Genomic DNA, 14,503 nt, shown 5'->3' with positions numbered 1-14,503 from the left:
AATGATCACTTACCTATTACACAGCTGCATACGAACAGTCACCCTCATACAGTTGCAGATCGACAGAAAGTCAGCCAGCCAGCCATAGTTGTCAACTGAGACGCAGATGTAACGAAACTTGTTAATCCACCTTCAGAGAGGGAGTCGATCTTGGGGTCCTCCGAACCTGTATAACAAGAAAGAGTGTCAATACATGTACAGAAACTGAATGATCACTTACCTGTTACACAGATGCATAAGAACAGTCACCCTCATACAGTTGCAGATGGACGGAAAGCCAGCCAGTCAGCCATAGTTGTAAAATGAGATGCAGATCTACAGAACCTTGATAATCCACCTTCAGAGAGGGTGTCGATCTTGGGGTCCTGTGAACCTGTATGACAAGAAAGAGAGTCAATACATGTATAGAAACTAAATGATCACTTACCTGCTAAAAAGCTGCATACAAACAGTTAGCCTCCTACTGTTGCAGATCATGAGAACATCAGCCAGCCAATGTTCCAGATGGAGATGTAGACAACCACATACATCTGCAGAAGGCAAGTCCCTGGTTGTGTGCATCCAGCTTCAAAGTGAGCCAGTCGTGAGGTCCTGCGAACCTGTATGACAAGAAAGAGAGTCAATACATGTATAGAAACTGAATGATCACTTACCTGTTACACAGCTGCATACGAAAAGTCACCCTAATGCAGTTGCAGATCGACAGAAAGTCAGCCAACCACCCATAGTTGTGAACTGAGATGCAGATGTACAGAAACTTGTTAATCCACCTTCAGAGAGGAAGTCGATCTTGGGGTCCTGCGAACCTGTATGACAAGAAAGAGTGTCAATACATGTATAGAAACTGAATGATCACTTACCTGTTACTCAGCTGCATACGAACAATCACCCTCATACAGTTGCAGATTGACAGAAAGTCAGCCAACCAGCCATAGTTGTAAATGAAGATGAAGATGTAAAGAACCTTGTTAATCCACCTTCAGAGAGGGAGTTGATCTTGGGGTCCTGCGAACCTGTATGACAAGAAAGAGAGTCAATACATATATAGAAACCGAATGATCACTTACCTGTTACACAGGTTCTGTACACTCCTTCAGAGAAGGAGTCGATCTTGGGGTCCTGCGAACATGTATGACAAGAAAGAGAGTCAATACATGTATAGAAACTGAATGATCACTTACCTGTTACACAGCTGCATACGAACAGTCAGCCTAATACAGTTGCAGATAGACGGAAAGCCAGACAGCCAGCCATAGTTGTCAACTGAGATGCAGATGTACAGAACCTTGTTAATCTACCTTCAGAAAGGGAGTCGATCTTGGGGTCCTGTGAACCTGTATGACAAGAAAGAGTCAATACATGTATAGAAACTGAATGATCACTTACCTGTTACACAGCTGTATACGAACAGTCACCCTCGTACAGTTGGAGATCGACAGAAAGTCAATCAGCCATCCATAGTTGTAAACGAAGATGCAGATGTACAGAACCTTGTTAATCCACCTTCAGAGAGGGAGTCGATCTTGGGGTCCTGCGAACCTGTATGACAAGAAAGAGAGTCAATACATGTATAGAAACTGAATGATCACTTACCTGTTACACAGCTGCATACGAACAGTCAGCCTCCTACTGTTGCAGATCATCAGAACATCAGCCAGCCAATGTTCCAGATGGAGATGCAGACAACCACATACATTTGCAGAAGGCAAGTCCCTTGTTGTGTGCATCCAGTTTCAAAGTGAGCCAGTCGTGAGGTCCTGTGAACCTGTATGGCAAGAAAGAGAGTCAATACATGTATAAAAACAGAATGATCACTTACCTGTTACACAGCTGCATACGAACAGTCACCCTCATACAGTTGCAGATCGACAGAAAGTCAGCCAACCAGCAATAGTTGTAAATGAAGATGAAGATGTAAAGAACCTAGTTAATCCACCTTTAGAGATGGAGTTGGTCTTAGGGTCCTGCGAACCTGTATGATAAGAAAGAGAGTCAATACATGTATAGAAACTGAATGATCACTTACCTGTTACACAGGTTCTGTACACTGCTTCAGAAAAGGAGTCAATCTTGGGGTCCTGCGAACCTGTATGACAAGAAAGAGAGTCAAAACATGTATAGAAACTGAATGATCACTTACCTGTTACACAGCTGCATACGAACAGTCAGCCTCCTACTGTTGCACATCATCAGAACATCAGCCAGCCAATGTTCCAGATGGAGAGGCAGACAACCACATACATTTGCAGAAGGCAAGTCCCTTGTAGTGTGCATCCAGTTTCAAAGTGAGCCAGTCGTGAGGTCCTGTGAACCTGTATGACAAGAAAGAGAGTCAATACATGTATAAAAACAGAATGATCACTTACCTGTTACACAGCTGCATACGAACAGTCACCCTCATACAGTTGAAGATCAACAGAAACTCTGCCAGCCAGCGATAGTTGTCAACTGAGATGCAGATGTACAGAACCTTGTTAATCCACCTTCAGAGAGGGAGTCGATCTTGGGGTCCTGTGAACCTGTATGACAAGAAAGAGAGTCAATACATGTATAGAAACTGAATGATCACTTACCTGTTACACAGGTTCTGTACACTCCTTCATAGAAGGAGTCGATCTTGGGGTCCTGTGAACCTGTATGACAAGAAAGAAAGTCAATACGTGTATAGAAACTGAATGATCACTTACCTGTTACACAGCTGCATACAAACAGTCACCCTCATACAGTTGCAGATTGACAGAAAGTCAGCCAACCAGCCACAGCTGTCAACTGAGATGCAGATGTACAGAACCTTGTTAATACACCTTCAGAGAGGGAGTCGATCTTGGCGTCCTGTGAACCTGTATGACAAGAAAGAGAGTCAATACATGTATAGAAACTGAATGATCACTTACCTGTTACACAGCTGCATACGAAAAGTCAGCCTAATACAGTTGCAGATGGACGGAAAGCCAGCCAGCCAGCCATAGTTGTCAACTGAGATGCAGATGTACAGAACCTTGTTAATCCACCTTCAGAAAGGGAGTCGATCTTGGGGTCCTGTGAACCTGTATGACAAGACAGAGAGTCAATACATGTATAGAAACTGAATGATCACTTACCTGTTACACAGCTGCATACGAACAGTCAGCCTCCTACTGCTGCAGATCATCAGAACATCAGCCAGCCAATGTTCCAGATGGAGATGCAGACAACCACGTACATTTGCAGAAGGCAAGTCCCTTGTTGTGTGCATCTAGCTTCAAATTGAGCCAGTCGTGAGGTCCTGTGAAACTGGATGACAAGAAAGAGAGTCAATACATGTATAAAAACAGAATGATTACTTACCTGTTACACAGCTGCATACGAACAGTCACCCTCATACAGTTGCAGATCTACAGAAAGTCAGCCAGCCAGCCATAGTTGTCAACTGAGATGCAGATGTAACGAAACTTGTTAATCCACCTTCAGAGAGGGAGTCGATATTGGGGTCCGGCAAACCTGTATGACAGAAAAGAGAGTGAATTCATGTATAGAATCTGAAAGATCACTTACCTGTTACACAGCTGTATGCAATCAGTCAGCCTAATACAGTTGCAGATGGCCGGAAAGCCAGCCAGTCAGCCATAGTTGTAAAATAAGATGCAGATGTACAGAACCTTGTTAATCCACCTTCAGAGAGGGAGTCGATCTTGGGGTCCTGCGAACCTGTATGACAAGAAAGAGAGTCAATACATGTATAGAAACTGAATGATCACTTAGCTGTTACACAGGTTCTGTACACTCCTTCAGAGAAGGAGTCGATCTTGGGGTCCTGCGAACCTGTATGACAAGAAAGAGAGTCAATACATGTATAGAAACTGAATGATCACTTACCTGTTACACAACTGTATGCGAACAGTCAGCCTCATACAGTTACAGATCGACTGAAAGTCAGCCTGCAAGCCATAGTTGGAAACAAAGATGCAGATGTAAAGAACCTTGTTAGTCCACCTTCAGAAAGGGATTCGATCTTGGAGTCCGGCGAACCTGTATGACAAGAAAGAGAGTCAATACATGTATAGAAACTGAATGATCACTTACCAGTTACACAGATGCATACGAAAAGTTAGCCTCCTACTGTTGCAGATCATCAGAATATCAGCCAGCCAATGTTCCAGATGGAGATGCAGACAACCACATACATTTGCAGAAGGCAAGTCCCTTGTTGTGTGCATCCAGCTTCAAAGTGAGCCAGTCGTGATGTCCTGTGAACCTGTATAACAAGAAAGAGAGTCCATACATTTATAGAAACTGAATGATCACTTACCTGTTACACAGCTGCATTCGAACAGTCACCCTCATACAGTTGCAGATCGACAGAAAGTCAGCCAACCAGCCATAGTTGTCAACTGAGATGCAGATGTACAGAACCTTGTTAATCCACCTTCAGAGAGGGAGTCGATCTTGGGGTCCTGTGAACCTGTATGACAAGAAAGAGAGTCAATACATGTATAGAAACTGAATGATCACTTACCTGTTACACAGGTTCTGTACATTCCTTCAGAGAAGGAGTCGATCTTTGGGTCCTGCGAACCTGTATGACAAGAAAGAGAGTGAATACATGTATAGAAACTGAATGATCACTTACCTGTTACACAACTGTATGCGAACAGTCAGCCAAATACAGTTGCAGATGGACGGAAAGCATGCCAGCCAGCCATAGTTGTCAACTGAGATGCAGATGTACAGAACCTTGTTAATCCACCTTCAGAGAAGTAGTCGATCTTGGGGTCCTGCGAACCTGTATGACAAGAAAGAGAGTCAATAAATGTATAGAAACTGAATGATCACGTACCTGTTACACAGCTGCATACGAACAGTCAGCCTCTTACTGTTGCAGATCATCAGAACATCAGCCAGCCAATGTTCCAGATGGAGATGCAGGCAACCACATAGATTTGCAGAAGGCAAGTCCCTTGTTGTGTGCATCCAGCTTCAAAGTGAGCCAGTCGTGAGGTCCTGTGAACCTGTATGACAAGAAAGAGAGTCAATACATGTATAGAAACTGAAAGATCACTTACCTGTTACACAACTGTGTGCGAACAGTCACCCTTGTACAGTTGCAGATCGACAGAAAGTCAATCAGCCATTCATAGTTGTAAACGAAGATGCAGATGTACAGAACCTTCTTAATCCACCTTCAGAGAGGGAGTTGATCTTGGGGTCCTGCGAACCTGTATGACAAAAAGAGAGTCAATACATGTATAGAAACTGAATGATCACTTACCTGTTAAACAGCTGCATACGAACAGTCACCCTCATGCAGTTGCAGGTCGACAGAAAGTCAGCCAGCCAGCCATATTTGTCAACTGAGATGCGGATGTACAGAACCTTGTTAATCCACCTTCAGAGAGGGAGTCGATATTGGGGTCCTGCGCACCTGTATGACAAGAAAGAGAGTCAATACATGTATAGAAACTGAATGATCACTTACCTGTTACACAGCTGCATACGAACAGTCACCCTCATACAGTTGAAGATCAACAGAAAGTCTGCCAGCCAGCGATAGTTGTCAACTGAGATGCAGATGTACAGAACCTTGTTAATACACCTTCAGAGAGGGAGTCGATCTTGGCGTCCTGTGAACCTGTATGACAAGAAAGAGAGTTAATATATGTATAAAAACAGAATGATCACTTACCTGTTACACAGCTGCATACGAACAGTCACCCTCATACAGTTGCAGATCGACAGAAAGTCAGCCAACCAGCCATAGTTGTAAATGAAGATGAAGATGTAAAGAACCTAGTTAATCCACCTTCAGAGAGGGAGTTTATCTTGGGGTCCAGCGAAACTTTATGACAAGAAAGAGAGTCAATACATGTATAGAAACTGAATAATCACTTACCTGTTACACAGGTTCTGTACACTCCTTCAGAGAAGGAGTCGATCTTGGGGTCCTGCGAACCTGTATGACAAGAAAGAGAGTCAATACATGTATAAAAACTGAATGATCACTTACCTGTTACACAGCTGCATACGAACAGTCACCCTCATACAGTTGCAGATCGACAGAAAGTCAGCCAGCCAGCCATAGTTGTCAACTGAGATGCAGATGTAACGAAACTTGTTAATCCACCTTCAGAGAGGGAGTCGATATTGGGGTCCGGCAAACCTGTATGACAGGAAAGAGAGTGAATTCATGTATAGAATCTGAAAGATCACTTACCTGTTACACATATGCATACGAAAAGTCAGCCTCCTACTGTTGCACATCATCAGAACATCAGCCAGCCAATGTTCCAGATGGAGATGCAGACAATCACATACATTTGCAGAAGGCAAATCCCTTGTTGTGTGCATCCATCTTCAAAGTGAGCCAGTCATGAGGTCCTGTGAACCTGTATGACAGGAAAGAGTGTCAATACATGTATAGAAACTGAATGATCACTTACCTGTTACACAGATGCATACGAACAGTCAGCCTCCTACTGTTGCAGATCATCAGAACATCAGCCAGCCAATGTTCCAGACGGAGATGCAGACAACCACATACATTTGCAGAAGGCAAGTCCCTTGTTGTGTGCATCCAGCTTCAAAGTGAGCCAGTCGTGAGGTCCTGTGAACCTGTATGACAAGAAAGAGAGTCAATAGATGTATAGAAACTGAATGATCACTTACCTGTTACACAACTGTATGCGAACAGTCAGCCTCATACAGTTACAGATCGACTGAAAGTCAGCCTGCCAGACATAGTTGGTAACGAAGATGCAGATGTAAAGAACCTTGTTAGTCCACCTTCAGTATGGGATTCGATCTTGGGGTCCTGCAAACCTGTATGACAAGAAAGAGTCCATACATGTAAAGACACTGAATGATCACATACCTGTTACACAGATGCATATGAACAGTCTGCCTCCTACTTTTGCAGATCATCAGAACATCAGCCAGCCAATGTTCCAGATGGAGATGCAGACAACCACATACATTTGCAGAAGGCAAGCCCCTTGTTGTGTGCATCCAGCTTCAAATTGAGCCAGTCGTGATGTCCTGTGAACCTGTATAACAAGAAAGAGAGTCCATACATTTATAGAAACTGAATGATCACTTACCTGTTACACAGATGCATTCGAACAGTCACCCTCATACAGTTGCAGATCGACAGAAAGTCAGCCAACCAGCCATATTAGTCAACTGAGATGCAGATGTACAGAACCTTGTTAATCCACCTTCAGAGAGGGAGTCGATCTTGGGGTCCTGCGAACCTGTTTGAGAAGAAAGAGTGTCAATACATGTTTAGAAACCAAATGATCACTTACCTATTACACAGCTGCATACGAACAGTCACCCTCATACAGTTACAGATCGACAGAAAGTCATCCAGCCAGCCATAGTTGTAAATGAAGATGAAGATGTAAAGAACCTTGTTAATCCACCTTCAGAGAGGGAGTTGATTTTGGGGTCCTGCGAACCTGTTTGACAAGAAAGAGAGTCAATACATGAATATAAATTGAAAGATTACTTACCTGTTACACAACTGTATGCGAACAGTCAGCCTAATATAGTTGCAGATGAATGGAAAGCCAGCAAGCCAGCCATAGTTGCAAAATGAGATGCAGATGTACAGAACCTTGCAAATCCACCTTCAGAGAGGGAGTCGATCTTGCCGTCCTGTGAACCTGTAAGACAAGGAAGAGAGTCAATACATGTATAGAAACTGAATGATCACTTACCTGTTACACAGCTGCATATGAACAGTCACCCTCATACAGTTGCAGATCGAAAGAAAGTCAGCCAACCAGCCATAGTTGTAAATGAAGATGAAGATATAAAGAACCTAGTTAATCCACCTTCAGAGAGGGAGTTTATCTTGGGGTCCTGCGAACCTGTATGACAAGAAAGAGAGTCAATACATGTATAGAAACTGAATGATCACTTACCTGTTACACAGATGCATACGAACAGTCAGCCTCCTACTGTTTCAGATCATCAGAACATCAGCCAGCCAATGTTCCAGATGGAGATGCAGACAATCACATACATTTTCAGAAGGCAAGTCTCTTGTTGTGTGCATCCAGCTTTAAAGTGAGCCAGTCGTGAGGTCCTGTGAACCTGTATGACAAGAAAGAGAGTCAATACATGTATAGAAACTGAAAGATTATTTACCTGTTACACAACTGTGTGCGAACAGTCACCCTCGTACAGTTGCAGAACGACAGAAAGTCAATCTGGCATCCATAGTTGTCAACTGAGATGCAGATGTAAAGAAACTTGTTAATCCACCTTCAGAGAGGGAGTCAATCTTGGGGTCCGGCAAACCTGTATGACAGGAAAGAGAGTCAATTCTTGTATAGAAATTGAAAGATCACTTACCTCTTACACAGCTGTATGCGATCAGTCAGTCTAATACAGTTGCAGATGGACAGAAAGCCAGCCAGTCAGCCATAGTTGTAAAATGAGATGCAGATGTACAGAACCTTGTTAATCCACCTTCAGAGAGGGAGTCGATCTTGGGGTCCTGCGAACCTGTATAACAAGAAAGAGTGTCAATACATGTACAGAAACTGAATGATCACTTACCTGTTACACAGCTGCATACGAACAGTCACCCTCATACAGTTGCAGATTGACAGAAAGTCAGCCAACCAGCCACAGTTGTCAACTGAGATGCAGATGTACAGAACCTTGTTAATACACCTTCAGAGAGGGAGTCGATCTTGGCGTCCTGTGAACCTGTATGACAAGAAAGAGTCAATACATGTATAGAAACTGAATGATCACTTACCTGTTACACAGATGCATATGAAAAGTCAGCCTCCTACTGTTGCAGATCATCAGAACATCAGCCAGCCAATGTTCCAGATGGAGATGCAGACAACCACATACATTTGCAGAAGGCAAGTCACTTGTTGTGTGCATCCAGCTTCATAGTGAGCCAGTCGTGATGTCCTGTGAACCTGTATAACAAGAGAGTCCATACATTAATAGAAACTGAATGATCACTTACCTGTTACACAGCTGCATTCGAATAGTCACCCTCATACAGTTGCAGATCGACAGAAAGTCAGCCAACAAGCCATAGTTGTCAACTGAGATGCAGATGTACAGAACCTTGTTAATCCACCTTCAGAGAGGGAGTCGATCTTGGGGTCCTGTGAACCTGTATGACAAGAAAGAGTGTCAATACATGTATAGAAACTGAATGATCACTTACCTGTTACACAGCTGTATACGAACAGTCACCCTCGTACAGTTGCAGATCGACAGAAAGTCAATCAGCCATCCATAGTTGTAAACGAAGATGCAGATGTACAGAACCTTGTTAATCCACCTTCAGAGAGGGAGTCGATCTTGGGGTCCTGCGAACCTGTATGACAAGAAAGAGAGTCAATACATGTATAGAAACTGAATGATCACTTACCTGTTACACAACTGTATGGGAACAGTCAGCCTCATACAGTTACAGATCGACTGAAAGTCAGCCTGCCAGCCATAGTTGGAAACGAAGATGCAGATGTAAACAACCTTTTTAGTCCACCTTCAGAAAGGGATTCGATCTTGGGGTCCTGCGAACCTGTATGACAAGAAAGAGAGTCAATACATGTATAGAAACTGAATGATCACTTACCTGTTACACAACTGTATGGGAACAGTCAGCCTCATACAATTACAGATCGACTGAAAGTCAGCCTGCCAGCCATAGTTGGAAACGAAGATGCAGATGTAAAGAACCTTTTTAGTCCACCTTCAGAAAGGGATTCGATCTTGGGGTCCTGCGAACCTGTATGACAAGAAAGAGAGTCAATACATGTATAGAAACTGAATGATCACTTACCTGTTACACAACTGTATGCGATTAGTCACCCTCATACAGTTGCAGATAGACAGAAAGTCAGACAACCAGCCATAGTTGTAAATGAAGATGAAGATGTAAAGAACCTTATTAGTCCACCTTCAGAAAGGGATTCGATCTTGGGGTCCGGCGAACCTGTATGACAAGAAAGAGAGTCAATACATGTATAGAAACTGAATGATCACTTACCTGTTACACAGATGCATATGAAAAGTCAGCCTCCTACTGTTGCAGATCATCAGAACATCAGCCAGCCAATGTTCCAGATGGAGATGCAGACAACCACATACATTTGCAGAAGGCAAGTCACTTGTTGTGTGCATCCAGCTTCATAGTGAGCCAGTCGTGATGTCCTGTGAACCTGTATAACAAGAAAGAGAGTCCATACATTAATAGAAACTGAATGATCACTTACCTGTTACACAGCTGCATTCGAATAGTCACCCTCATACAGTTGCAGATCGACAGAAAGTCAGCCAACAAGCCATAGTTGTCAACTGAGATGCAGATGTACAGAATCTTGTTAATCCACCTTCAGAGAGGGAGTCGATCTTGGGGTCCTGTGAACCTGTATGACAAGAAAGAGTGTCAATACATGTATAGAAACTAAATGATCACTTACCTATTACACAGCTGCATACGAACAGTAACCCTCATACAGTTACAGATCGACAGAAAGTCATCCAGCCAGCCATAGTTGTAAATGAAGATGAAGATGTAAAGAACCATGTTAATCCACCTTCAGAGAGGAAGTTGATTTTGGGATCCTGCAAACCTGTATGACAAGAAAGAGTCAATACATGTACAGAAACTGAATGATCACTTACCTGTTACACAGATGCATACGAACAGTCACCCGCATACAGTTGCAGATCGACAGAAAGTCAGCCAGACAGCCATAGTTGTCAGCTGAGATGCAGATGTAACGAAACTTGTTAATCCACCTTCAGAGAGGGAGTCGATCTTGGGGTCCTGCGAACCTGTATAACAAGAAAGAGTGTCAATACATGTATAGAAACTGAATGATCACTTACTTGTTACACAGGTTCTATACACTCCTTTAGAGAAGGAGTCGATCTTGGGGTCCTGCGAACCTGTATGACAAGAAAGAGAGTCAATACATCTATAGAAACTGAAAGAATACTTACCTGTTACACAACTGTATGCGAACAGTCAGCCTAATACAGTTGCAGATGAATGGAAAGCCAGCAAGCCAGCCATAGTTGTAAAATGACATGCAGATGTAAAGAACCTTGTAAATCCACCTTCAGAGAGGGAGTTGATCTTGGCGTCCTGTGAACCTGTATGACAAGAAAGAGAGTCAATACATGTATAGAAACTGAATGATCACTTACCTGTTACACAGCTGCATACGAACAGTCACCCTCATACAGTTGCAGATCGACAGAAAGTCAGCCAACCAGCCATAGTAGTCAACTGAGATGCAGATGTACAGAACCTTGTTAATCCACCTTCAGAGAGGGAGTCGATCTTGGGGTCCTGCGAACCTGTATGACAAGAAAGAGAGTCAATACATGTATAGAAACTGAATGATCACTTACCTGTTACATAGATGCATACGAACAGTCAGCCTCCTACTGTTGCAGATCATCAGAACATCAGCCAGCCAATGTTCCCGATGGAGATGCAGACAACCACATACATTTGCAAAAGGCAAGTCTCTTTTTGTGTGCATCCAGGTTTAAAGTGAGCCAGTCGTGAGGTCCTGTGAACCTGTATGACAAGAAAGAGAGTCAATACATGTATAGAAACTGAAACATCACTTACCTGTTACACAAATGTGTGTGAACAGTCACCCTCGTAGAGTTGCAGATCGACAGAAAGTCCGCCAACCAGCCATAGTTGTAAACGAAGATGAAGATGTACAGAACCTTGTTAGTCCACCTTCAGAAAGGGATTCGATCTTGGCGTCCTGTGAACCTGTATGACAAGAAAGAGAGTCAATACATGTATAGAAACTGAATGATCACTTACCTGTTACACAACTGTATGCGTACAGTCAGCCTCATACACTTATAGATCGACTGAAAGTCATCCAGCCAGCCATAGTTGGAAACGAAGATGCAGATGTAAAAAAACCTTGTTAGTCCACCTTCAGAAAGGGATTCGATCTTGGGGTCCGGCGAACCTGTATGACAAGAAAGAGAGTCAATACATGTATAGAAACTGAATGATCACTTACCTGTTACACAGGTTCTGTACACTCCTTCAGAGAAGGAGTCGATCATGGGGTCCTGCGAACCTGTATGACAAGAAAGAGAGTCAATACATGTAAAGAAACTAAATGATCACTTACCAGTTACACAGCTGCATACGAACAGTCAGACTAATACAGTTGCAGATGGACGGAAAGCCAGACAGCCAGCCATAGTTGTCAATTGAGATGCAGATGTACAGAACCTTGTTAATCCACCTTCAGAAAGGGAGTCGATCTTGGGTTCCTGCGAACCTGTATGACAAGAAAGAGTGTCAATACATGTATAGAAACTAAATGATCACTTACCTATTACACAGCTGCATACGAACAGTCACCCTCATACAGTCGCAGATCGACAGAAAGTCAGCAAACCAGCCATAGTTGTCAACTGAGATGCAGATGTGCAGAACCTTGTTAATCCACCTTCAGAGAGGGAGTCGATCTTGGGGTCCTGCGAACTTGTATGACAAGAAAGAGTGTCAATACATGTATAGAAACTGAATGATTACTTACCTATTACACAGCTGCATATGAACAGTAACCCTCATACAGTTACAGATCGACAGAAAGTCAGCCAGCCAGCCATAGTTGTAAACGAAGATGCAGTTGTACAGAACCTTGTTAATCCACCTTCAGAGAGGGAGTTGATCTTGGGGTCTTGTGAACCTGTATGACAAGAAAGAGAGTCAATACATGTATAGAAACTGAATGATCACTTACCTGTTACACAACTGTATGCGATTAGTCACCCTCATACAGTTGCAGATAGACAGAAAGTCAGACAACCAGCCATAGTTGTAAATGAAGATGAAGATGTAAAGAACCTTATTAGTCCACCTTCAGAAAGGGATTCGATCTTGGGGTCCGGCGAACCTGTATGACAAGAAAGAGTGTCAATACATGTATAGAAACTGAATGATCACTTACCTGTTACACAGATGCATATGAAAAGTCAGCCTCCTACTGTTGCAGATCATCAGAACATCAGCCAGCCAATGTTCCAGATGGAGATGCAGACAACCACATACATTTGCAGAAGGCAAGTCCCTTGTTGTGTGCATCCAGCTTCATAGTGAGCCAGTCGTGATGTTCTGTGAACCTGTATAACAAGAAAGAGAGTCCATACATTAATAGAAACTGAATGATCACTTACCTGTTACACAGCTGCATTCGAATAGTCACCCTCATACAGTTGCAGATCGACAGAAAGTCAGCCAACCAGCCATAGTTGTCAACTGAGATGCAGATGTACAGAACCTTGTTAATCCACCTTCAGAGAGGGAGTCGATCTTGGGGTCCTGCGAACCTGTATGACAAGAAAGAGTGTCAATACATGTATAGAAACTAAATGATCACTTACCTATTACACAGCTGCATACGAACAGTAACCCTCATACAGTTACAGATCGACAGAAAGTCATCCAGCCAGCCATAGTTGTAAATGAAGATGAAGATGTAAAGAACCATGTTAATCCACCTTCAGAGAGGGAGTTGATTTTGGGGTCCTGCAAACCTGTATGACAAGAAAGAGAGTCAATACATGTATAGAAACTGAGTGATCACTTACCTGTTACACAACTGTATGCGAACAGTCAGCCTCATACAGTTACAGATCGACTGAAAGTCAGCTAGCCAGCCATAGTTGTAAAATGAGATGCAGATGTGCAGAACCTTGTAAATCCACCTTCAGAAAGGGAGTCGATCTTGGGGTCCTGCGAACCTGTATGACAAGAAAGAGAGTCAATACATGTATAAAAACACAATGTTCACTTACCTGTTACACAGCTGCATACGAAAAGTCACCCTCATGCAGTTGCAGATCGACAGAAAGTCAGCCAACCAGCCATAGTTGTCAACTGAGATGCAGATGTACAGAACCTTGTTAATCCACCTTCAGAGAGGGAGTCGATCTTGGGGTCCTGTGAACCTGTATGACAAGAAAGAGTGTCAATACATGTATAGAAACTGAATGATCACTTATCTATTACACAGCTGCATACGAACAGTCAGCCTAATACAGTTGCAGATCATCAGTACATCAGCCAGCCAATTTTCCAGATGGAGATGCAGGCAACCACATAGATTTGCAGAAGGCAAGTCCCTTGTTGTGTGCATCCAGCTTCAAAGTGAGCCAGTCGTGAGGTCCTGTGAACCTGGATGACAAGAAAGAGAGTCAATACATGTATAAAAAATGAATGATCACTTACCTGTTACACAGCTGCATACGAACAGTCACCCTCATACAGTTGCAGATCGACAGAAAGTCAGCCAGCCAGCCATAGTTGTCAACTGAGATAAAGATGTAACGAAACTTGTTAATCCACCTTCAGAGAGGGAGTCGATATTGGGGTCCGGCAAACCTGTATGACAGGAAAGAGAGTCAATTCATGTATAGAAACTGAAAGATCACTTACGTGTTACACAGCTGTATGCGATCAGTCAGCCTAATACAGTTGCAGATGGACGGAAAG

The sequence above is a fragment of the Salminus brasiliensis genome, chromosome 17 (genome assembly GCF_030463535.1).
Source record: "Salminus brasiliensis chromosome 17, fSalBra1.hap2, whole genome shotgun sequence".
In the NCBI taxonomy this organism is placed as follows: Eukaryota; Metazoa; Chordata; class Actinopteri; order Characiformes; family Bryconidae; genus Salminus; species Salminus brasiliensis.
The sequence above is the reverse complement of the archived record's forward strand: the minus strand, read 5'-3'. Positions refer to the sequence as shown.